The 27088-nt window shown below is 41.4% G+C and overlaps 1 protein-coding gene across 4 annotated transcripts in view; it reads right to left on the reverse strand.

Moving 5' to 3' along the window:
- Positions 1 to 27088, reverse strand: part of CHRM3 (cholinergic receptor muscarinic 3) — a 315762-nt gene that overhangs the window by 215929 nt on the left and 72745 nt on the right. For 3 of the 4 annotated variants that reach the window (XM_089529850.1, XM_089529849.1, XM_089529851.1), the window contains one exon: positions 14400 to 14573. The exons of the other annotated variant lie outside the window; for it this stretch is intronic. The gene's annotated coding sequence lies outside the window, so the exon portion shown is untranslated. The remainder of the gene's footprint in view (positions 1 to 14399; positions 14574 to 27088) is intronic. 4 annotated transcript variants of the gene reach the window in all.

Consider the following 27088-nt stretch of genomic DNA (forward strand, 5'->3'; position numbering starts at 1 on the left):
GTAAGGTCAACCATCTAAGAGAAGGAAAAACTAATCAAACCTACGACCCGAGGACCTCGCTGCTACCGTCCATGCTTGTCAAGGCCTCAGCAGACGAACCTCTAGTTTAAAGGGTGAGGCCAGTTCTGTGCACGCTGACCTCTACCAGAAAAATCCATTGCACAGGCTCGAAGAATACATCCAATTTCGGAAAAAGCCCTGTAGCGATAGGCGAGGGATGAAACGGCATCTGTAAAGATGTACTGGAAGCCGCAGACCCAACCATGCATGCAGGCAGTTCAGGACATTGGTCGCTTGAGACTGACCGAGGATGACAGTCTTGTTCGGCAGCATCCTGAATGACCAAGCAGCCTTTTTTAAGGAGAGCACTGCTTGCTCCATATGGAGAGGGGCCTAGAAAAGGTGGCCTAAAGAAAGCTCATCCCCAACAACCCGGTTGGCTAGCTGCGGCCAACGGGCATCTTCTGATGCGGTCAAACAAAGACAAAGAGACAAAGGCACACACCGGCCTCCAAAGGTGCAAATAGACTAACGCTTGCATGCTGGAAAATCAGAACCATGCAAGATTCTGCAGATAGTGGACGTCCTGAGCGTCGTTCTGCCCTAATAGCCCATGAACTGTCACGACTTAACATTGACATCGCTGCTCTTAGTAAAGTTTGTCTCCACGAGGAAGGCAGCCTTAAAGAACATGGTGCAGGCTACACACTCTACTGGCCTGGCAAACCCAAAACTGAAAAACATCTTTCAGGTGTAGGCTTTATGATCAAAAACTCCATTGCCTCCAAACTCGAAACCTTGCCAACAGGACACTCTGATCGCATTATCTCCTTACGCCTCCCCCATGTTGTTCTCTTCAGTATATATGCCCCAACTATGCAAGCTGACCCCGCGGAGAAAGACAAATTCTACTCAGACCTACGCCACCTTATACAGAAAGTCCCTGCGGAAGACAAAATCATTATCCTTGGTGACTTCAATGCCAGAGTAGGAAAGAACTTCGAAGCCTGGAAAGGTGTTTTAGGCAAGCATGGTGTTGGAAACTGTAATGATAACGGACGCCTCCTGCTAGAGTTTTGTGCAGAACAGCAGCTGACTATTATCAGAAAGATAGCCTGAAGACAACCTGGATGCATCCCCAATCCAAACACTGGCACCTCATTGACTATATCCTAGTGCGCCAGAGAAATATTTTGTGATGTCCGTCATACCCGAGTGATGCCCAGTGCAGAATGTCAAACAGATCATCGCCTCGTAAGATGCAAACTAAATCTTCATTTTCAGTTCAAACCCAAGAGGGGTGGCATCCTAAAGAGGAGACTCCAAGTCAACAATCTTCAACAAGCTGCCATGAGAGACAACTTCCAGGCAAATTTGCAAACAAAACTTGAAGACCATCCTCTAGACTCTTCTCCTACAGTGCTTTGGCAACATATCAAAAACAGCATCCTGAAATCTGCGGAAAAATCCTTAGGGTTCTTCCTCAAGAAAAACCAAGATTGGTTTGATGAAAACAACCGAGGTGCGTTACAGACCGCCTAAAAGCGGCGGTCTGCCAGCGCTGCTGGTTGCTCCACGAGGGAGCCATAGCAGCCAAACCGCGCAACTCCTGCACGGAGCAAAAAGAAGCCCCAAAATGGTGCTTCTTCCTGCGGCGCGGTTATGACGCCGCAAGGCGCCAATGGCACACTCGCGACGTGCGGACGCTATGCATACGACACGTAATAATGGCGGTGCCTGTGTGTATAGGGTGCCGCCATTATTACGCCCCCGTCACGTGCTAGGGGTGAGGCCAGTGTGGACACTAGGCCAACCCCTAGCACGTGATGGGGGCGCCTCAAGAGCCCGTCTGTAACGGGCCCAAGAGATCCAGGAGCTGTTGGCAAAGAAGAGAACTGCTCACCAGGCACACCTCGCCCAGCCATCCTGCCATGTAAAAAAAAAGCAGTCTTTCGCCTTGCATGTAGTCAACTCCAACAAAAACTCCGAGACATTCAGAACAAGAGGTGGATCAGTTTAGCAAAAAAGACACAACGGATTTTATGAGGCTCTTAAAGCAGTGTTTGGACCTACATATCAGATCCAAAGCTCCCTATACAGTACAGATGGTCAAACACTAATCACAGATATAGCTTTCATTCTGAACCGATGGGCTGAACATTTCCAAAGCCCCTTTAGTGCCAACCAAGTAGTCCAAGTCTCAGCTATTCAACATATGACACAACAACCGATGAAGAAGGAATTGGACATAGCTCCCACTTTGGAAGAAACCATTAAGGCCATACAGCAGATGAAAAATGGCAAGGCTGCCGGGATTGATGGAATTCCACCTGAAACTTGGAAACATGGAGGTCGTGTACGCCATGCTAAATTCCATGTGAGTTGTTGGGAAAAAGGTGAACTGCCATCAAATCTCCGAGATGCAGTCATCATCACCCTGTACAAGAAAAAAGGAGCAAAATTGGATTGCTCAAACTACAGTGGTACCTCGGGATACGAAATACCCAGGTTACGAAATTTTCAGGATACGAAAAAATCCCATTGGAAAACATTGTTCCGGGTTACGAAAGTTTTTTCGGGCTACGAAAAAACTTTTGGTGCTTTTCGGCGCGATTTCACACGGAATCGCGGCTTTTCCCCATTAGCGCCTATGGGAATTCGGCTTGCGAAAGCCTTTCGGGTTACGAAATTGACAGCGGAACGAATTAATTTCGTAACCCGGGGCACCACTGTATCGAGGTATTACACTGCTCTCCATTGCTAGAAAAATCCTTGCAAGGATACTGCTGAACAGATTAGTCCCTGCTATTGCAGAAGAACTTCTCCCTGAAAGCCAATGTGGCTTTAGAGCTAATAGGAGCACTACAGACATGGTATTTGCCCTTACACAACTGCAAGAGAAATGTAGAGAGCAGAACAAAGGACTCTATGTAACATTTGTCAAGCTCACCAAAGCCTTTGACACTGTGAGTAGAAAAGGTCTGTGGCAGATCCTGGAACGACTAGGATGCCCCCCCCCCCCAAATTTCTCAAAATGATCATCCTACTACATGAAGGCCAGGAAGGCCAAGTCAGATATGGCGATGATCTCTCAGAGCCCTTTCTAATAACTAATGGTGTGAAACAAGGTTGTGTTCTCACTCCAACTCTGTTTACAATCTTCTTCAGCATGATGCTCCAAAGGGCCATGGCAGATCTCAAAGAAGATGGCATTTATATATCTACCATACTGCTGGTAACCTGTTTAACTTAAGCCACCTGAGGGCCCGCACTAAGACTCTAAACTCTCTAGTCCGTGAGCTGCTTTTTGCTGATGATGCTGCCCTCGTTGCCCATACAGAAGCAGCTCTGCAGCGCCTAACATCTTGTTTTGCAACAGCTGCAGAGCTCTTTGGGCTGGAAGTCAGTCTGAAGAAAACGGAAGTTCTCTAACCAGCTGGCACCTCAGGAAGAACACTACCATCCCCACATCACTGTAGGCAATTCTGTGCTTACGTCCGTCCAGCAGTTCACCTACCTGGGAAGCATCATCTCCTCAGATGCCAAGATTGATAAAGAGATCGATCACAGACTGGCAAAGGTATATAGCGCATTCGGAAGGCTTCACAAAAGAGTTTGGAGTAACAAACACTTGTGGCGAAGCACAAAAATCAGTGTGTATACAGCCATTGTACTGTCTATTCTCCTCTATGGGTCTGAAAATGGGTCACCTATTGCCAGCACGTACGACTCCTTGAACGCTTTCATCAGCGCTGCTTACACACAATTCTAAATATACACTGGACTGACTATGTGACAAATGTTGCTGTCCTTGAGCAAGCAGGGATCACCAGCACTGAGGCCATGCTATTGAGGACGCAGCTGCGCTGGGCAGGACACGTTTCTAGGATGAAGGACCATCGCCTCCCAAAAATAGTATTCTACGGTGAACTCACCATGGGTCAGAGTAAGAGGGGCGCCCCAAAGAAGAGATACAAGGACTCCCTGAAACAACATCTCAGGCTTGGCCAAATTGATCACCAACAATGGTCCGCTCTGGCCTCACATTGGGAGGCATGGAGATGCACTATTCACGATGTTGCAGCATTTTTCAAAAGCTCAGGGCGAACGAGTCTCGAAGAGAAACGACAATGCAGAAAGAACCACAACCTGGAAACATCACCCAAGGAGATCGTCCGCTGTGCTATCTGCAACCGGACCTGTTTGTCCCGAATTGGCCTTTTTAGTCACCAACACGCTTGTACAAAGCGCGGGATGAGTCCTTCCTGAATCTTCGTTCGCGAAGCAAAGCCAGAGATGATGATGATGATGATTATTATTATTATTATTATTATTATTATTATTATTGCAGGGAAATGGGGTATTTGTTAATAATAAAAATATTTTATAGCCAGGCATGTCACCTTTTGACTAACTTTTGACACTTCACTGTATAGTATTCAGAAAGTCCTAAAAATAAGAAAAGATGTGCATCAAAATAAAGCAGCAAATTCCTTGCAAACATTCTTCCAGGATAGAATGTACCCAATATTCCGATGACCTAATGAAAATGTATTGTTCTTTCTATACAAAGAACCTAGGAACCATAAATTTCTAATATGACTGAAATTTCCTGTTTCTCTTCTGGAGCAATTCTTAGTTGGCCAGTAAATTAATAATTATTTTTATTTCGTATTTTAAGATTCTGTAATTGACCACACTACCTAGTTCTCAAAATCTCATGTCAAGTCTTGCAAATTTCAGAAGCAAATGCAAAAGAAAAATGTGGGGGTTAAGGCAAGTAATTGCATAAGAGAAACATCTTGTTCCTGGCACAGTATATCACAATAAAAGCTAGGATAATTACATTTATGACTATAAAATGACAGCAATTATCAACCACCATGCATTTCCTATAAACTACTGATAACCTCAAGTAACTCTAGATGACTGGGTCTCCACTCACCTGCAGTTATAAAAACCATTGTTATTTTACTTTAATCTGTTTTCTATGATTAATTTTAAAAGATGACAGTGATCATCAGAATAACTTATTTTACTATGTTGCCATTTATATCTATGTGTTTAAATATATAAAAACTCAGTGCATTCCACTTTTTAATATACTCTTCAACTTGTGCCAGAATCGCCTTTTATAATATGCATAAAGAATAACAGAGTTCTCTACTTTAAGAATTAAGCACAGTCTGAGAAGACATCACATTTTCCCCTCTCTCCACTGTAATAGTCATCCTCAAGGTTCTAAATTAATTTTACTATGCTTTAATATGTTTTAAATTGTAATTCAGTATTTAAATAGAATTGTGGTGGGGTTTTTTTACTTTTGAATCAAATAGGTTTTAGCTGCACTTTGTTTTTAATGTGATTTAAACTGCTGATACTAGGAGAAAGGCAGGATATAAATAAAATGAAATGAAATTATAATATTCATATTTACTCAAGAGTTCAAGACATATTACTCACAAGTCAGTGTGTGTAGAATTTCATGCCATGCTCCTAATGCGTTCCATATTTATTTGAACGTATGTCCTTTTCAACAGTGGGTCCAATTTGTGAGTAAACATGTATACAATGGAGGTTGATCCATTAAGGCAAATAAGGCCATTGCCACCAAGCTCAGTCTATCCAGAGCCAGGCAACTCCTGTCCACATCCTTATTCATAAATAGTTTGGGGGGGAGGGCACATTGTCTAAGCTTAAGGGAGCCAACCTCTCATTTTTGAAATCCAAAAAACATCCAGGAGTAGCTGTGTCTCATTCTTGTCTTTTCATAACTCAGCAGAAAAGTCCCTCTCTACAAACATTTACTGATACTTGACACTTAGTTAAGGTAACAGCATTTTCTCTCCAGGAAATAATGTATTTATAAGGGTTTCTGAGCAAAACAACCATGTGCAATTTTTTTTACAAACTAAGGCAGGTTATAGACCGCCCATTTGGGGTGGGCTGCACCCGCCCCTTTCCCCGGTGTATCGGGGCCTCAGCTGCCAGAACAGCAGCCGCTGAGGCCCCGATCCGCCGCTTTTCAGGCTGCGGGGAAGCAGCAAAACGCCGCTTCCCCGCAGCCTGAAAAGGGGTGTCCTTGGGGCTTCAAGCCCCAAGGACACCCCGCGGTGGCGGGGAGAAGGAGAAAGGGACCGCTTGGGCCCTTTCTCCATTGCTTCACTGGGCGCAGCCGTCTGAAGGCTGCGCCCAGCGAGGCAAAGCGCCGCCGCAAACCAGGAAGGAGCTCCGAAACGGAGCTCCTTCCTGGTCCGCGGAAAGGGCGCCCTAGGCGCCCTGGGGCAGACCAACAACGTCACGTCCGCACTGCCCCGTGTAGAGGTGACGCGGTCGTGACGTCGTCATGGTGGCCCCCTTGTGGAAGGGGAGCCGCCATTTTGTACGGACTCAGTCCGTACTAGGGGTAGGGGGGTGCGGAAGCACCGCACCTTCCTAACCCTAGTATGGACTGAGTCCGTACTTTAATGGCGGTTTGTAACCCGCCTAAGTTCTCAATGGCAAACAGGCTTCAAAAACTGAGTGTTTTTTTTGTTTTGTTTTGTTTTTTGTAGCAGGAAAAGAAACTCTGTTACAATTACTCCTTCCTTTGTGAAGAAATTTAGGGACAAATGGCATTTCTAATCTGGATTGCCCCTGTCAGTTCAGGAAAGATGGAGGGTATAGGGGTCTTTCTTCCCCCGACATAGTTGTGAGAAAGGCCAACAGAGTGCTCTGATAGCGCAAACCATTCTGTCACCCATTTCATCTTTTTATTAGAATTTAGTAAGGGAGAAGCTATGAGCCTAGATGCAATTATAGAAAATTATTTTTGAGACATCTCTTTATGTGAATTGTGTGAGAGTGTGATGGACTTCCAGATGCACAGTCTGCTAAAGCACTACCCCAAGTCTGCTTTTCAGGCTTAAGTTTTTTGACTTATAGATGAGTATATATGATATATACATTTTCCCTTCATATGTTGCAAGTTTCTTCAAGAAATTCCCAAGAAATTTACATTCTAAAGAAGCACCACTATGTGAGGTTGAGCAAGGGGGAAAAGGTTGTTCTTTAAAAAAAAATGCCTGTTTCAGGCCTCTTGTAGAATTCATTGCCTACGAAAACCCTATGAAATTCATAAGGCCACCATAAATCAACAGTTGACTTGGCACTAGGAATATCACTCTTCATTAAATTTCTTCTCGGAGATAGCAATGAGTAATTCCATCAATTTTCTGTATCAGGGAGCATAAAGGTGTGAAAGAAAAGAACAAGGTGTGAAGAAAGTTAGAGTAGAGTTTACAAAAAACTTTTGGATGATCAAATGTAAGAGTCACAGGGACAGAGATTTAATGGTTTCAAGTTATAGGAGGGTAGTTTTTGTTTGAATATTAGAAGAAACATTGTGACAGTAAGAGTGGTTTTGCATTGGAACCAACTGCCTAGAGAAGTGGTGGGGTCTGTTTCTACTGACATCTTCAAAAAGAGACTATACAGCTATCTGCTGGGGATACCAGGAAATCTTCCAACTCCATGGTTCTGTGTCTCTATGATAAAATATCATAGTCCTTCTGGAAGAAACTGCTCTGTTTATTACACATATATCCCATATTATTTTTAGTAGCTCAAGGCAGTGTGATTCATAGTCATCTTCCCCCACTCCATGTTTATGCACACAATAACTCTGTGAGGGTGAGAGACAGTAACTGGTCAAAAGTCTTCCAATGAGCTTCAGAACCTAAGTGGTATTTCAACACAGGTCTCCCTGCCCCCAGCATTCTAACCACCACATCTCTACTAGAAAGGTATAAACTTTTCAGTGCATTCTATTACCTATCTGAACAGGTGTTAATTTCCAAAAGAACAAAGCCTCTTTCCTTGGAGAATAGAGGGGGGGGGAGTATTTTCATGAGGAATGAAAACTATAAACTCTTCAGCAATAAATTACATTGTAATAGAATCTGTCCTGCAGAAATAATTCACAAACGACCAAGTTCCTCATGGCAGCTTCTTATTAATGCATGTCACACTCATCTATGAGCATTTGGATTGAAAAGTGCAGATGACTCAGATTCTGCTTTAACAGTCTTGCTGTGACTTCCACTTAGCTATATAGGGCACACAAATCAATGTGCAAAATGCCCACTGCATACATGGATGGAATTAGGAACATAAGAAGAAGATGGGATTCTTGAAAGGAGGAAGAGAAAGAAAAAGTAGTAGCTTTGAACATATTTACATTACTTGGTGGATAATCACCATAAAGGGTAAAGTAAACTCTATGCTTTGGCCCCCAATGAGCTAAAATTATTCAGTGACTTCTAAGTGGTTTGATATGCACATCATCCCTAACTTTATTCTTAGATATAAATCATGTTTTTATTTTCAATATTATGGAATCAATTTATGATCAAAACTTTTTACACCCCTTTCATGCAAATAGAATCTATCTAAAAATGTGTAAGCAGCTAAATTTAAAAATAAAAGTAGAAGATAAAGAATTTTAAATCATTTTGTTAAAATGGGCACTAATGAGAATGATTTTTTTCCCATTTCTCCCTCTTCTGCAAACCTCTTACACTTTTTGTGAGGGCCAAAGTCAACTGGTGCATTTACCTATTATGTTCAAACTAAGTAGTCTGAAAAATGTTACATAATCCATAAAACAAGAGAAAGTCAGCTTTTTAAAAAGGGTATCAGGTATGCATACAGATTTGATAATGCAATTAAGAGCAGTACACAATAGACTCTGGCAAGGCAAGCTTCCGTGCTATTCATTCTCTTGCTTTCCAGCAGAGAAATGAAATGTGTTTCCTGGACTTTATACCCTGCTCTCTTCGCCAGCAAAGAAAGGTGGTACAGAATGATCTCTTCCTGTGAGCACTGGAGTGTCTCACTTCACTAAATTGGTCAACCAGCTGATTAATGAACAGCACTGATGAACTTCCAGAGTCCAGTTAATTCTCAGCCAGAAAAGGCATGCAGGGTCCCTGTAAACTGAGCATATTACAAATTCTGAGCAACAGAGGGATATAGCTGTAAGACACACTAGTTTCTTACTATTTTCAATCTAGTACTTGTAAATTTAACAATAAAATTATTTCCTTCCATTTTAAAGGACAGTATAGCAAACTGATTACAGTAGAAGCTAAAGGGCTTTTGTTTTGTTTTTTAATTTGGGGAAATGACTTTGAAATAGCAAGAAAAACTTATATATAAATATTTTAAATAAACAAATAATAATAAAAAATAAACAATGCCACACATGAAGACCAATTGACTTACAAGGCTGGAAGCTTGGGGAAAACAGTCTGAAAAAAGAAATTAGGGATTCATGTCATTGCATACAGGAAGGAAAAACTGCATGGGAAAGGGAGCCAGCTGGCCCATTTGTAAGTTATCTCCAGTGTTGTTTGGGATGTCAAAGGGAATATTGGCTGTGAAACTCCACAACTTATTTATGCTTAGCTGTCTGAAGAAGTACACTGGAGGAAGCATGCTAAACTAGGAGGAAATGAAAAAGAGAACAAAATGTTTTTTTAAATGAATGAATAAATAAAAAGACCAATTTTCATAGAAACTTACAAGTGTAAGAGCAATTTTCCAATCAGTTTGTTTATTACTAATGAAATATACAGTAATTAACATAACATTCTCAGTGTTATATATATGTTTACATTGTTTTAAGGATTTTAGATTGGCATAGAGATGCTCCCCTCCCTTATCTCACAACAATCTAGGACTTTGTATATTCATTACAAATGATTTAATTACTTGTAATTGATCCCTTTCAGCATCCATTTAGTCTGATTATTAATTTAGTGAGACTATAATGTAGTGAGGAATAAGTTATTGTTGCATAACTGTATTTGTGCATTAGTTTTTTTATATACAGCATATATAGTTACAGTGTGTGTGTGAGAGAGGCTTTACTATCTAGGTGTGTTATGTGCCACAGGCCAGTGATCTATAAAATTCTGATATTTTTAGAAGCTACTACAAGTGACTATTTTAATTATTTTAAAAACATTATAGGTGGTAACTATAGTGGTAACAACTTTGGGGGTCCTGAATGGGAATGTAATTAATTGCTTTTAAAAGTTAGTCCCCAAGCTCTACAACCATTGTATGAATGAGAATACACTGAAAATATAGCTACTTGTCTTGATGGATACTGAACACAGTTATGATTTCTACCCCTTGAGGAAATGGATATTTGAAAACAAGCCTTAGAAAACACCTTAACTAGCACAGAAGGACAGCTGGGTCGAAATTTTTCAGACATATAACAACTTTGCTCCAAATTTTGGGAAGATCTTCCATGCTCATGAATTCAAAATAAATAAATGAATGTAAAACCAAAAAAGGGGAAATAAAAAAATGAAATGCTATCATTTTGACAAGAAACACCTGTATGTCAATGAACCCCATGTTTTTGTCTGGGTCCAGAGACACTGAACACCTAATATAAAGCAACAATATTTCCCAAAACCTGATATCAGAGGTTTTTACAATTTTATACTTTCAAATTTACATCAAAACAGGGATATCTAAAATGTCACAGTGAGGGAACTGGCCAGTGACATAAAAGAAACATGCAGTGACATTTCTGCAATGGGAGATAGCTAGATTTTTGTTAAAGGTTTAAAACTGGATTGTGGATTTGCTATATTAGTCACCCCTTACAGCAAGGAAGTGAAATAAAAGATAGCAGTCTTGCCAAGTCTTCACCTTCCTTGGTCTAGATAATCCTCATGGCATCAGTCAAGATCTCTTTGAGTAGAAGGCCATCATTTCTTATTCATTAAAAAAAAAAAACACCTGCAGTTTTAAATCCTTTTCCAAAGCAACCATCATTTCCTGAATCTTGCACTAACAAAGAATGATGATTCAGTGAAACTGCACACTTTGCATAACCAGAACAACACTTCTGTGAGTCCTTTTCATGATCACTATTTTACAGTATAGATACCGTTGTGCAGTAAACAGTACTTTCATACTATTTTTAAGCATAGTTAAGATACTATAAATATAATCCTGCTACCAACTTTCACATGATAGGAATTGCTCCATATTGCTCTTCACTAAGGTCAGGAAAAGTGAAGAAAGTTCCATTTTAGAATTCACATCAATATCCTGTTTCTTAAAAGCCCACTTTGTTTTACTGACCAAACCAAATCCATTACACAAGACACAAGAGGTCAACCAGGACACAATATACAGCCTTTGGATGGCAGAGCAGTAAAATTTTGAGGAGAAAAAAATAAAGCACTTTCTATAAATGCACAAGCATGCAGTGCTACACCTCAAACCTACATTCCCCTAAGTCTGCTTTTTACATTTCTTAAAAATGTAAACAAAAACACAGTGGGCCCTTGGTACCTGCTGGGCTTTAGTTCCAGAACACCCCATGGATACCAAAATCCATGGATGTTCAAGTCCCATTGTATATAATGGGGTAGTAAAATAGTGTTCCTTATAGAAAATCACAAAATCGAGATTTGCTTTTTGTTTTTGTGTGCACGCGTGTAATATTTTCAATCTGTGGATGGTTGAATCCGTTGATGTAGGATCCACAGATAGAGAGGAGCAAGTGTACATACAATTGTTTGTTAGACTTACTTAATGTAAGTGTTTACTAAAACCTTAATCACTTTTTCTGCTTTTGATATAAGAATTATATTCTTGAAGTCAAAATAAGAAAACAACATGGGGCACTTAACTACTTAAAGATCACTGAATGGGAAAGGCAAAGATGACAGGTCCTGTTTGTACAATTGCTTAAATTATACATATTTGGAGCATCAAATTAACAGTTGCAAGACATCAGTCCTGGCCTTGAATTTTCAGGTTTTTCTGGGTACCTTCAGGTGGGAGAGAAGGATGAAAATTTTCCAGTTTTGGTGGGCTTAATCTCTGGGCAAAAGGAAAGGGCCTTGTGTAAATCTCCAGCCCATCCAGTAAACCCACAGCTTGATACAATTTGCAAAGCTTACTTCTTTTGTTGTGGCAACTTGCAAAGATTCTCCAGTAGGTCTATGTATTTTCATAATTAGCTTCTTCATTCCATACCATTTATTATGGAATCGGGACTCACTCTATGCTCTGTTCTGCCTCCATATTCTGACTAGAAGGAAATTGACTTGAGTAAAATGTTCTCATCTCTCTAAGGAGATGGTGAAAAGGAATCATCCCCAGATTTCAAATTGATCTGAGAACAGCCAGTTTAGCTAAGATTTCTCTCTTAATATTCAAAAAGGAAATATTCTAACAGGAAAACATGTTCTATAGGCCTGAGCAGACAGGAAAGCCTGTGGTATCCTACCCTTGGTTCTGACCCCAGGTCAGTCCCTGGGAGGGGGCAGCAGCAAACAGGTGTTTACATGCCCACCTGCTGCTACGCCATGAAGCCACAGCCACTGTGTGACTCTTACCTTCTGCTGCCACTGTGTTTTCTCAGAAGCACCCTGTCTGGCCCATAGGGACAAAAACAAGACACCTGACTACACCCACATGGTCATATCAACATGGCTGTATATCAACCAATCCAACATTATTAGGTATAGTATTGTTGTTATATGCCTTCAAATCATTTTTGACATATAGAGACTCTAAAGTGAATCTATCATGAGGCTTTCATACCAGAATTTGTTCATAGGGTGTTTGCTTTTGCTTTTCTCTGAGGCTGAGAGAGTGTGACCTGCTTAAGGTCACCCAGTGGGTTTCCATGGCTGAGCAGGGATTCAAACCCTGCATCTACAAAGTCATAGTCCAATATTTAACGTAGACTATGGCTACAAAGTCGTAGTCCAACACTACACTGACTCTCAAGCACTCTATAGTCCGGTGTAATCATTTACTTCTCCTAAGGCAGCTGCTTTGTGTAATTTGCCTTAATGTATTTTATTACACTTGTAATTCAGGGATATTGAAACAGTTTGCTTAAGAGATAGTACCAGTTGGGTTAAAACAACGAATTTTGCACTTGATCTTAGCCAAAAGGCTGAAATTTTCCTGTTGAATATGGTGGATGAATGTAATGAAAAAACTAATGGCAAAGTCCTTTTTCATTTGATTGTTGCAGCAAGAATAATCATTGCTAAACATTGGAGAAAAGAAACAATTCCTGATGTAAAAGAATGGGAACAAAAGATATGCAAAATAGTTATGGATAGATTATCCAGAAGCTGAACTTCTAAATAAGTTCAGAAACTTATTTAGAAGACTTGGGTACAGTTAGAGATTACTTAATTTCCAAAGGGGGACAAGTGTGTAAATATATGTATATGGATAATGTATTGTAAAATAATCATAGAAGTCAAAGTTGTTTATTAAGAGCAAAAAGCTATTAACTGTGTTATATAAAAGGATTTGAATTTATATTGTGTATAAATATAATGGAGTAAAATCAATGCAAAGATTTAAGTTGTAATTGAGATATGATACATAAGTTAAGAGGAATACCTGTGTTATATACTTGAATAAAGCATATAAAATAAAACTTTAATTTATATCCCACTTTTTGTTTCCACAATCAAAGCGGCGTACAACCTTTAAAAATACAATATATACAATCCCCCCTTAAAAAAGGATTAAACAATTCCATCCATTAAAATTACAGATGATAAAAATCTAAAAACAATACTACAATAATAAAATAACGGTGGGCAGAGTCTTCGCTTGTATATGACTGTGGGGGGAGTGTTACATGGCCGGGATCTATTCCGGGAAGGCCTGCTGGAAGAGATCCATCTTGACAGCTTTCTCGAAGCTCTCAAGGTTGACAATTTGATGGATCTCGTCTGGCAGGCCATTCCATAAAGTGGGAGCGGTTGTGGAAAAAGTCCTCTGGGAGGTCGCTGTCAATCTGGTCTTTGTGGACTGCAACAAATTCCTCCCAGAGGATCTGAGGGTGCAGGGCGGATTATATGGAAGGAGGCGATCCCTTAAGTAGGTTGGGCCCAAGCCACGGAGAGCTTTAAAGGTAATGACCAACACCTTGTACTGTGCCCAGAAACGAATAGTAATAGGCTTAGACAGCTAGAAAACAAGGGAACATAAACTATGAAAATTAAAAAGTATTAATTAATACCATGGAATGGTTGAAAAAACAAAAGTTAATCCTATGAAATTTATATAAAAACAATAGAGAATATGTAGTGAGCCTTCTGAACGTAGAAAACAAGGAAGTCACTGTACCTACTGTTTGTTTATAACGTTATGTTATGATCGTCTTTGCCAAATTGTTATGATTGCAATTCTATTTGTTTCAAGTATGGTTGTATGTAATTTTTTTATGTATGGAAAAAAATTGGTTTCATATGCTTAAACAGAAAAGGCTATTTATTTTCCTCAGGCCACAGTCACTCATTAAAATTTAAACATTGCATTATTTCTGAGTTTAATGAAGATGAACTTACCATCATAGAGAAAAAGGCTGTATAAATGTGGAATTATCATATCTTGCTGAAGAACCATCAAAATGCCAAGATATTCCAAATGTTCAAAACTGATGATGAAGAAACAAACAATGGAATAATTGACTCACTGAAGAGATTATTTTCTCTGAATCATTGTTTCCAATACTGGTAGACCTATAAAATAGGAAACATAGAAATCTGAGCTATGGGTTCAGCGTGAATTTTAGTTGAATAACAATGCAGTAAACTGCAACATAGGCCAGCTAATAAGCAACATTATTAGGAAACACTAGTTAAATAATATCAATCCTCTGGTGTCTGCCCTTGCTCAAATTAATCGAATCCTATATTTGCAAGTATGCTTCTGCTATGTAATTTCCTCTTAATCATTCAACTGTATTTGTTCTTCTGTACTTTTTCACAATTTTGTGGCAATTCTAAGGAATTTATATATGAATATTTGAATGTAAAGTGGGAAAAGTGGATGAGAATAAAAAAAAATCTTCCTATAATTTCTTTGTTTCTAAGTTATTATGTAATATCTACAAAAACTGTTCTTTTTATCTTGTCCTCATACTTAAAGATGATTTTATCAACATCAAAAACCAAATCTAAAGCAGTTGCTCTAATAGCCATACCTACTACAAGTTCCATGTTTCCAATCCTTATGATAGGAGATAAACAGAAAATAAAACATTTTCTCTTCAATTCTGGTGTTCCTTCAGCAAGCTAAATATAATTTTAAAATAATGAAATTATTTTAGATGTTCCAAATCTGGGTAATGTGAGATTGCAATGAAGGCCAAATGTTTTGCTTATACGTATTGGCCACTTAAAACTTCAGTGTGTGTATCTACCAGCAAAATAGACATTGGCACAACTGATTCCTCTTCTCTTTGACCACCCCCTCCCATTCCACAAAAATCTGCTCTGGAGTGCTGGGGGCCACTTTGAAATTGATATAAAATGCAGGAAGAGGGGGAAACAAGAAAAATTCCATTACATGAGTGGATATTCACTCAGATGTTGGATGGAGCCCTATAACAAAAATGTGTAAGCAAGAATAGGAATTGTTGTTTTTGGTAATGTCACTTGTCAGAAATGATTTAGCAAATCATTTTGAGAATGCTATGACAAATATTTAATATGTGAGTTGGACATTATAGTTATTGTCTTCTACTTTCATTTCTCTATGCTTATTACGCTGTAACAGGTTCAACTTAATCACTGTCTCCTAATATGGTGAGAAAGAAAAGACAGATGTTTTCAATTTGTGTTCATATCTTCTTGCACTCTTTCATTAGGATTCTCCAGTTCGGAGGGAAAATATTCATACTGTACAGGCAAGAGCTGTATTTACTCATCTTGGTATTACTTGCTTTTAAACTGCAGCATCAATCCATTTAAATAAAACAAAGTATTAAAAAAACCAAAGAACTGAAATAAATATTGCAATAAATATGCCATAGGCATACATGGATGCTAATGGCTTCTTCAAAACTCTTCCTGAGAAAAGAGGTTGTGTCATCCATCAAAGCAATGTTTTGTCCTAGAGTTGCAAGTGCCAAACATTATACTCAAACGGTTCGATGTTGTGCTAAGCTTTCCCCAAAAAGTATCTGGATTTGCTACAATAGTACATTCAGCAATAATATCTGTAGTATAGACCTGGTGTTACTCCTCTGAAACAATTACATCCTTTTACTTTTTGCCAAAAGAAATAAACTTTTATTTCAACAGTAATTCAACAGTAACATCATCAGCTTTTCCACATAGGTCAGTGGGAACTACTTGCTACAGAAGGAGAGAGTGGATGAGAATTGACAGGAATATAACAGAACTGATATAACAGGATTATTCATTTTGGACTAAGTAATACCAGTGGGAACACATATAAATACAATGGAAGTTGTTATTTTTTAATTGAAAGAAAAATCTCTACATGTTTACATGCACATTTGGTTCCTTGAATGTGTGTACAAGTGCAAATATTTTAAAATATTCATCTATTTATTTCACTTGCTGGAATAGATGGAATCAGAGGTTTGCAAGAAACAAGAGGATTCAGAGGTTGTGCTATAAAAAGCCATTTCTACCATGCTGTAAAGCAACATTTCTGTCAAACTCTTAGTTTGGACCAAATCCCTGAATATGTTCTATATCCTGCAACTCTTAGAAGTACTTTTCCAATAACAACTACTGGGACGATTGTGTGTTTTGCATATGCAGCATCAGTTCCAAACTTCAGGTACAAGTTTCTTGACAAATAATTGTTACTACTATTGCTTTTATGGAAAGTCTAGTTCAATAGTTCTCAAACCTTTTCCCCTGAGCCCCCTTTATAGCTACATGTGTATGTAAGAAAGCTCCGCCACTCACTTGATGTAATACAGTGGGCCCTCGGTATCCATGGGTTTGTTATCCATGGATTTCAGCAACCACAGATTGAAATGAAAAAACAAAAAACTAAAAACCATTTATTTATTTTATTTAACCTGTGATAGCAGGCTGAGAAGCAGTCCCAAGGCAATAGTGGAGGCTGCTGAGGCAAGAGTTCAGCAAGCCAATGCCTCACTGCCACATCGATGTCTATCCCACCATGAAACCACAGCCAGTCTTTAAACCTCTTCTTCAACTTTCTTTCCCATTCCTGCCAATACATCTCCTTGCCTCACTCCTTTTGCTGCCCCTCCATGAGCTGGGTCAGTGGCAAAGGGGTTTAAAATCTCACAGAGGCTTTGTGATGGGAAGGTTGGGAAGGTGAGAAGCAGAGTCAGGAAAGGATTTAAATTCTAGAAGACGCTTTGTGATGGGAAGATGGGAAACAGTGTAGAAAGAATGCATGCCTGGTGCCCAGACCTTGTTGCCCAAGTGATTTTAAATAATAATAATAATAATAATAATAATAAGTTTTATTTATATACCACCCAATCACTGGGAATCCGAGCGGTTTACAACAGAGGGGATAATAGACGGTTCCCTGCCCTCAGGCTTACAATCTAAAAGACACGACACAATAGGAGACGGGAATGGTGAGGGGGGGAGGGAATCAGGTCCAGTATTCTTCTCTCCCTCTGAGGCCTGGACCAAGGCAGAAGGACCGGAGGGAGGGCTCTTCTTCTTCAGGCTAGCCCCTGATGGAACTGGGCCAACCTACCCTCTCCCTCAGAGGCTGAAAGATGACAGTTGGGGAGGGAGGAGCCTCTTTCTTCAGGATAGCCCCTGATGGAACTGGGCCAGCCTTCTCTCTCCCTCAGAGGCCGAAAGATGACAGTTAGGGAGGGAGGAGCCTCTTTCTTCAGGCCAGCCCCTGATGGAACTGGGCCAGCCTTCTCCCTCCCTCAGAGGCCGAAAGATGACAGTTAGGGAGGGAGGAGCCTCTTTCTTCAGGCCAGCCCCTGATGGAACTGGGCCAGCCTACTCTCTCCCTCAGAGGCCGAAAGATGACAGTTAGGGAGGGAGGAGCCTCTGTCTTCAGGCCAGCCCCTGATGGAACTGGGCCAGCCTACTCTCTCCCTCAGAGGCCGAAAGATGACAGTTAGGGAGGGAGGAGGGAGGAGCCTCTTTCTTCAGGCCAGCCCCTGATGGAACTGGGCCAGCCTACTCTCTCCCTCAGAGGCCGAAAGATGACAGGGAGGGAGGAGCCTCTTTCTTCAGGCCAGCCCCTGATGGAACTGGGCCAGCCTTCTCTCTCCCTCAGAGGCCGAAAGATGACAGTTAGGGAGGGAGGAGTCTCTTTCTTCAGGCCAGCCCCTGATGGAACTGGGCCAGCCTTCTCTCTCCCTCAGAGGCCGAAAGATGACAGTTAGGGAGGGAGGAGTCTCTTTCTTCAGGCCAGCCCCTGATGGAACTGGGCCAGCCTACTCTCTCCCTCAGAGGCCGAAAGATGACAGTTAGGGAGGGAGGAGCCTCTTTCTTCAGGCCAGCCCCTGATGGAACTGGGCCAGCCTTCTCTCTCCCTCAGAGGCCGAAAGATGACAGTTAGGGAGGGAGGAGTCTCTTTCTTCAGGCTAGCCCAATGGTACTGGCCCAGCCTACTCTCTCCCTCAGAGGCCGAAAGATGACAGTTAGGGAGGGAGGAGCCTCTTTCTTCAGGCCAGCCCCTGATGGAACTGGGCCAGCCTTCTCTCTCCCTCAGAGGCCGAAAGATGACAGTTAGGGAGGGAGGAGTCTCTTTCTTCAGGCTAGCCCGATGGTACTGGGCCAGCCTACTCTCTCCCTCAGAGGCCGAAAGATGACAGTTAGGGAGGGAGGAGCCTCTTTCTTCAGGCCAGCCCCTGATGGAACTGGGCCAGCCTACTCTCTCCCTCAGATGTTAAATAAATGTTAAATACTGACATGAGGAAAAGAAGCATATGAAGACAAAAGCCTGCAAAAGTGTCCAGTGTGTGGTTGTGCACATGTACAGTCTTTACTGCCATTGTACAGAAGGCTAGAGACAGGGGAGAGAGGAGAATGGCTGGCAGGGAGAGTGAGAGGGTTGGGAGCTTTTCTCCTAAGCAGCTGGGCTGCCATCACCATGACACTCCAATCTGCTAGAGGAGGAGCTGGAGGAGGGTCACCGTGGGGCAAAGGTCACAGTAAGCAGATGAAGATGAGTTTTTAGTGTATCTAATTTATTCTCTCCCTCCACCCCTTCTGTTTGTGTATATGTCTTTCTGTGTGTGCAGTGGGAAAATGAACTGGGGTGGTGATTTGTAGTAATGGAATTGTTGTTGTTAAGTGCCACCAAGTTGATTTTGACCAATAGAGATCCTATAAATGAGAGGCCTCCAAGTGCACCTAGGTCCTGCCTAGGTCTTGCAGACTTAGGACTGTGGCTTCCTTGACTGAGACTATCTGGAATGCTTCCTCTTTCTATTGCCTTCTACTTGTCAGGATATAGCAGAGTAAACTGACAAATCCTGGAAGCGTGTTCTCAGGTCTCTGCAGCAAAGGTTGTCTTCCAGAATCCAGCGGATGGTTGTCTTCCAGAATGATGGAATGCAGGTCATCAGGAGCTGTCCAGCTCTCACCAGGCTTCTGATGATTAATGACAGACAAGTGGAGCTCCTGAAAGTGCTTATCTTTATTTACAAGTGCAAACCAATTATCCAACGCGACTTTTGCTCTCCAATACAAAACTAACAACCAACTCCTTCTCACAAACCCAATATATAGACCCAATGCCATGCGGTCCTAAAACCCAGCCTCTTCCGTTCATGGCTGTTAACTGTTTCCTGTGCCACCCAGAAAACTGTCCCCTTGTCTAAGCAGACACATGCTGACCTTACAGGCTTCCTGCATGCTGGCAGTAGAATGACCTTGTACACTCTGTGTTGCCATGCCACACTGCTGCAACTGATGCTGGCTGCTAATTGCTCATGGCCACCACACATCTAAACATTTCTTGTCAGCTATTAACCCTTGACACTACTTTGCTGAGAATTATAGTCTAACTTGTGGATCTGGGATCCATGGCCTTGAATACTCATGGAGGGGTGGCCTCTGTTATTTCTACTGAGCTGCGCCCCTGCGCTGCAGACCTTGCACATGCCTATGGGGCTTGAATATGCGCAAGCCTCTATTTTCATGTGGGGGTTCCAGAACGGATCCCCTGTGAAAACGGGGGGGGGGGGGGGGGCTAACTGTATTGTCTTTTCTAGTGAATTATGTCTTATTATATAGGCAAAGTATGACAACCTCAGTTTAATCGTCCTTGCTTCTAGGGAAAGTTTAGGTTTGATTTGCTCTAGGACCCATTTATTTCTCTTTTTAGTAGTCTATGGCAGTGATGGCAAACCTTTTAGAGACTGAGTGACCAAACTCAGAGGCAGGATTTCCTCCCTCGGGGGGAGGGGCGGTGAGACTTCATGCCTCCTGTGGCCAGACTTCCTCCTTCTGGGGCAGGAATTCTGGGGAGGAACTTCCCCCTTATGGGAGAGGGATGTCTGCCCTCTGGGGGGGGGGACACCTGCCTACTGGGGGTGGAACTTCCAAGGAAAAACCCAAGGCATGCTCTCTCAGCCTCAGGCTAGCAATAGCAAAACCCTCTCTGATGAAACTTGCCAGGAAAACATCATAATATTTTCTCTTTAGGGTCGCCATAAATTGGAAGCAACTTGAAGGCACCACACACACAAGTCACTCTCTCAGCCTGCAGCAAACCTCCTCTAAAGAAAAATAGAGGCAAGTCACAGCCTCAGCGGATGGCCATAACAAAAATAAGAAAAAAGGCTCAGACCAAACCTTGTCAAGAAAACTCTTGGGTTGCAGTAAGTCAGAAACAACCACAACCTTGCTCAAAATGGAGGACCTTTTGGACAGCCTCCTGGACAAAAAAGCAACATATTAACAAAATAAAATAAATAAAATACAAATAAATAAATTCCTGTTGGTTATTCCCAACTAAGAAAGACACATTCAATCAATTGCTGAACAGTGAATGAACATGTAGGATTCCATTGATTCAGTGGCTCTATTATAGGTTGCATCTACACTGTAGAAATAATGTAGTTTCAGAGCAGGTTAACTGCCAGGGTTTCATCCTATCTATAGAATCCTGGGATTGGTAGTTCTGTGAAGCACCAGCACTCTTTTGCAGAGAAGGCTGAAGTAAAACTACAAATCCCAGGACTCCATAGGATGGACCTACAGCACTTAAAAATTGGTGTCAAACTGGATTATTTCTACAATGTAGAATACATGATGATAAAAAGGAGCCAGCATAGTGGTTTGAGCATTGGACAACTTTGTAGAACAGGGTTTCCATCCCAGCATGGTCATGGAAACCCTCTGGGTCACACTCTCTCAGCCTCAAGGGATGGCAAGGGCAAACTGTTAAGGAAAAAGCAACATGGGACATACAGTGATAGAAATAAAACATGTATGTGAGAGTCAGGGTGACTCAGCAGAAGCAAGTAGCAACCACACAGGTGTACATGGTAATACAGTTAACAAGTCCTGAATGCCAAGGACAGAAATGTAAAGTGGTTAATTGAAAACACCTGAGAATTGTTAAGTGGTCAAGGCTGAGATGATTAAATCACCAGTTCTGGGTAGAAACAAGAGAGCCAATGAAAATGGTTGTACACGCCCACTGGGTGGAAACTGACAAGAGTGGGTGGTATTATCCAAGGACTATATTAATGACTATGAATCCCAGTGTGTTTTGTGGGTAGTAGTTGGATAGTATTGGAGTAGTGAGGAGTATTGTTGTGTTGGATAGTTTGGAGCTGTATATAGTAGAATAAAGTAGATCTTTGATATAAGACTACTGAGTTGTCTGGTGTCTTGGGTGAAGATACAAGAGCCAGCTGGATCCTGAAGAAGTGGGAAGACTTCTGTGGAAGCAAGAGTGAGAAGGCTTGGAGAGTTTGTCAGGGTCTTCAGCCTATTCTCTGTAACTCTGCTGCTTTAGAGCAAAGCTTTATCCACTGGCCAAAACTGGTCAGCGTCGGTGCGCAACAAGGTGGTGAGTTCGAGCCAGAGGTGAAGAGCTACAACTCCCATCATCCCTGACACAAACATCCTCTAAAGAAAATGGCCAAGAAAACCCCACTATAGGGTTGCCACATAGGTCAGAAAGGACTTGAAGACACACAACTACATAACAACAACAACAACCCTTTACACCCTTCGACTTATATAATACACACACACACAGTGGCCCCTTCCTATATGTGGAAGATCTGTTCTGGACCCCCCCCCACACACACACACACAGAGGTATGGAAAAAACCACGTAAGGTTAAATCCCTTTATATCCCACGCAAGGTTAAATCCCTTGGGGAGAAAAGCACAGGAGGGAGGAGGCAGCAGGGAATGGTGTGCACATGACCCTTCTGCCTTCCTCCATGCTTTAGCCAGCTAAGGCTGGATGAGGGACAACAGACTCAGCCTGAATCCAGAGAAGACGGAAGTACTCGTGATAGGTTCCCCCGGTCCGGGGTTGGCGGTGGTTCCACCAGCCCTGAACGGAATCACGCTTTCCGTGAAGGACTCTGTACGCAGCCTGGGGGTGCTCCTTGACCCGTCGCTTCACCTTACATCTCAGGTGGATGCGACGGTCAGGAGCACCTGTTATCAGCTTCGGCTGATACGCCAGCTGCGTCCCTACCTCGACCGGGGAGACCTTGAAACGGTTGTACACGCCCTGGTAACCTCTCGTTTGGATTTCTGCAACGCGCTCTACATGGGGCAACCCTTGTACCATACCCGGAAGCTGCAACTTGTGCAGAATATGGCAGCCCGTCTGGTTACTGGCACTGCCAGGGCCAGTCATATAACACCAGTCCTTAAAGACTTACATTGGCTGCCTATTCGCTTCCGGGCACAATACAAGGTGTTGGTTATTACCTATAAAGCCCTAAATGGCTTGGGCCCAGGGTATCTGGAGGCCCGCCTCTCTCCGTACAATCCGCCCCGCACACTCAGATCATCAGGGCAGCTATTGTTAACCGTTCCAGAGGCGAAATATAGTTCTACCATCAGGAGGGCTTTCTCCATCTCAGCCCCCAACCTCTGGAACGCGCTGCCCTTCGAGCTCCGCTCAGCCACCTCCCTAGCCCAATTTAGGAAGGGGCTAAAGACCCACTTATTTGAACAAGCTTACCCCTGACCAGTTACTCTCCCCCCCTCCCCTTGTCAGCACTGTCTTGCCGGCATGGACATTTTGTTATTTTTATTAATCTGTTTTTAATGTTTTGTATGACTTGTTGTTATATTGTTCGGAATTGTTGTTCACCGCCCTGATTTTTAGAAGGGCGGTATACAAATAAAGTTTTTATTATTATTATTATTATTATTAAGGAAACCAGCTGCTTAGGACATCAGTTAAAAATGGGAGGAGGAAGAGAAGCAGGCATTCATGCCCCTCCTGCCTTCCCCTGTGCTTAACCAGTTGAAAGAAGCTGGCTAAAAACTGGGGGGAGGAAAAGGAGCTCACATGCATGCCCATCCTGCCTTCCCCCATGCTTTAATAACAATAATAATAATAATAATAATAATTTGTTTTATTTATATACCGCTATTCCAAAGATCATAGCAGTGAACAGCAAGTAAGCTAATTAGCAAGTAAGCTAATTTGCCCCCAACAGTCTGGGTACTCATTTTAGCGACCTCGGAAGGATGCAAGCCTGAGTCGAGCTTGGGCCGTTTTGCTGGTCTTGAACTCGCAACCTTGTGGTTTCGAGTGACTGGCTGCAGTACAGGCATTTAACCATTGCGCCATCAGGGTGCAGCTGGATACAGCATGGGGTGGGGAGGAAGAGAAATGTGTTCACATGCTCCTCCCACCTTCCCCTGCTTATCTTCAGTTTTCCCACTTTCATGGGGGGTCTTGCTTCCCTAACACCCACAAAAATGGAGAGTATACAAAAGCTCAGGATAACACAGCTATGTCTTTAAATATATTTATGAAAGTGTGTTTCACTCCTCGTTCTTCAAAAGAAACATGAAACTCTGGCACTATCCAATTCAATACTTTACTATACAGGGGATCTGTAATACCGGAAATGGTATTTTTGTATGTAAAGGCACCAGATCCTGTCTGATCTTTGAAGTGAAGCAGGATCAGCCCTGGCTAGTACTTGGATGGGAGACTGCCAATTAATCCCAGGCACTGTACGCTATATTTCAGAGGAAAGAGCTGGCAAAACTACCTCTATGTATTCCTTGCTTAAGACAACCCTATGAAATTTATGGGGTTGCCATAAGAGTGTGTTTGCGTGTGTTCCTTCAAGTGACCTCACATGAAGATACATGCATACACACACACAATTCAGATATTATTATTCTGGAGGTATTATTATTGTAGCACGCAACTTCCACACTACTTAAATTATTCTAATGAAACACCACCTTGTACAATTTTTTAAAGAAATTGAGACTATGTAATTTAGCCATCTGAAAAGACACAAGATTGCAAACATTCGTAAACTAGTTATATTACCATTAATCCACTTTAGAAGCCCTGTCTGACACATATGGTCCAAAGATCATCCAAAAACCTATTTCCTCTTTTTCATTAGTGCATTGTTTCAGCATGTTTATTGTTCTCATAAAATGACTATATCTGTTAATCACAGATGGCTGCGGAAAGATCATTTGACTACACAGAATTCCCTCATGCTCCCTAAAAAATTAAAATAGAAACCGGTATGACAATTGCCTTTATTTCCACTAATGGGCAGGTAGTTCATTCACATGTTGTTGCCCTTCACTTTCAAGTAGAACGGAGAGTCAAAAATGTAGTTTTAGCATTCAAAATTTCCATCAGATGCTTAAAAGTAACATTTCAAAAAACTTAAAATCCCACCTTTTTGGAGGAAGAAAAATATTATGATTAATGTTTTAGAATGTTTGGATACAGTACTATCCTGTAATATCCTATACCACAAGAGCCTGATTTTGATACATTATCCGTCTTCTCAGACAAGGCCAGAGATGGCCTTGCAATTATACCTTGTATCCCCTACACACTATAGGGGGGGATGAAGAGTGAGGTCACTACATTCATATTCAGGTTCTCTACATGTACTAATTATCACTCATTAGTGGTGCAGGAGAAGAAGCAACAACAATAAATCCCAAAGCCAATTCCGTATCCCAGCCAAGGTGCAAACCAAAACATAGAATGCCTTAACATTATGTATAATATATCACTCCAAACTGCCACCAAAGCTGTGGGAAACTGCTTGCTTTCAGCTTATTTGGCAGGACAAATAATAATAATAATAGTAATATATTTATATCCCGCCTCTCCCTTCCGGGATCTAGGCAAGTAACAACAATCTAATAAAACAGATATACAACAATAATAAAATTCCCTAATCCCCTTAACCCTCCCTCTTTCTGCTAAAATTACACATGAACATCAAACTACAATACGATATCCCCAGTACAATATACTTAGTTACAGATTTAGTAACTAAGGATCAGCTTAGATTGAATTATTTCAAAAGACCATCTGGAGAGGAAGTGGAAGAGTAAATAGATCAGATTGGTTAGTTCAGATAGAGGTTAATCTGGGAAGGCCTGCCAGAAGAGATCCATCTTTATTGCCTTCTTGAACACTTCCAAAGATGTAATATGGCAGATCTCTTCCAGTAGGTCATTCCATATTTTAGGAGCAGCAGCTGAAAAGGTCCTTTGGGAAGTCGCCACCAGCTTGGTTTTCCTTGGCTGCAATAGGTTCCTCCCAGAGGACCTGAACACACGGGAAGGATTGTATGGGAGGAGGCGTTCCTTCAAGTATGCTGGACCCAAGCCATGATTTACCTCTGACAATTCCTACATGTCTCTGAAGCACCCTGCTTGCTTCATGGTTTGTCCAAACTCAATAGATACCACTTGTCTAGATCAAGGGAAGTAATAGTACCATTCTATTCTGTTTTGGTCAAGCCTCACCTGAAATACTGCATCCAGTTCTAGGCACCACAACTCAAAAGGGATTACTGGAAAACTGTCACTCAATCACCCTAAGGTGAGATTGGCGTCCACTCAACAAAAGGCCTTTACGGCCATGGCGCCCTCTCTATGGAATGCCTTACCTGAAGGGATCCGCCTTAGTGGAACGGTGGAAGCCTTTAAGGTGGCTTTAAAAACTCATCTCTTCCTTCAAGCCTTCCCTCCTAATTCAATTTAAGAATATATTCCCCTATCGATTTTGTAGTATAGCATTTATGACTCTTGATTTTATAGTATTATTGGATGTTTTTAAATTTTTGTTGCATTTAATTCATTTTAATTATGTATTTTTAAGATGTGGTTTTCCTACTGTTTTTATTGTCTGTTTTTAACGATTTCTGTACACCGCTTTGATCGTAGGAAAAGTGGTTAATAAATGAACAATTTATTATTATTATTATTATTATTATTATTATTATTATTATTTTGACAAGTTGGAGCATTTGCAGAGGAGGGCAACCAAAATGGTGAAATGTCTGGAAACCATACCTTATGAGGAAACACTTAGGGAGCTGGGGATGTTTAGCCTGGAGAAGAGACAGTTAAGAGGAGATATGATAGCCCTGTTTAAGTATTTGAAGGGGTGTCATGTTGAGGATGGAGCAAGCTTGTTTTCTGCTGCTCCAGAGACTAGAACACAGAACAGTGGATGCAAGCTATAGGAAAAGAGATTCCACATTAACATTAGAAGGAACTTCTTGACAGTAAGAACTGTCTGACAGTGGAACACACTCCCTCGGAGTGTGGTGGAGTCTCCTTCTTTGGAGGTCTTTAAACAGAGACTGGATGGCCATCTCTTGGGGAGTTCTTTTTCCTTAGCATCCAGTTCAGGAGGAATCTTGTGATGTTCTGTTACATTTTATAAAAGAACTGTCAACATTTCTTTGCTTGAATACTATAGAAAAGCAACCATCTTTGGGATATGAAGATAATTTCTACATAGCATAGCAAATTGTATTATCTTTCTTTAATTTCTGACAGATTTTTAAAAACATTGAAATGTTTTATGGTTCAAAGTAATTTGATTAGAAAAGCAGGGATAATTATACATTTTCATATTTTCAATTTTAAAGTAATTCAGGAAGTAAAATTCAGTAGCAAACCTTAATATCATAAAGTGAGGCCAACATATTTATGGTCACCCATAACTGATTTTTGCAAAAAACTGTGGCAGTGAGAGCAAGGAAAACTAGAGAGAGCACAATGGATAAAGTAATAAAATGATGATATATATATTACAA

Source organism: Sceloporus occidentalis, unplaced genomic scaffold (genome assembly GCF_023333645.1).
Source record: "Sceloporus occidentalis isolate IW3139 unplaced genomic scaffold, rSceOcc1.0.p SCAF_6, whole genome shotgun sequence".
NCBI lineage: Eukaryota > Metazoa > Chordata > Lepidosauria > Squamata > Phrynosomatidae > Sceloporus > Sceloporus occidentalis.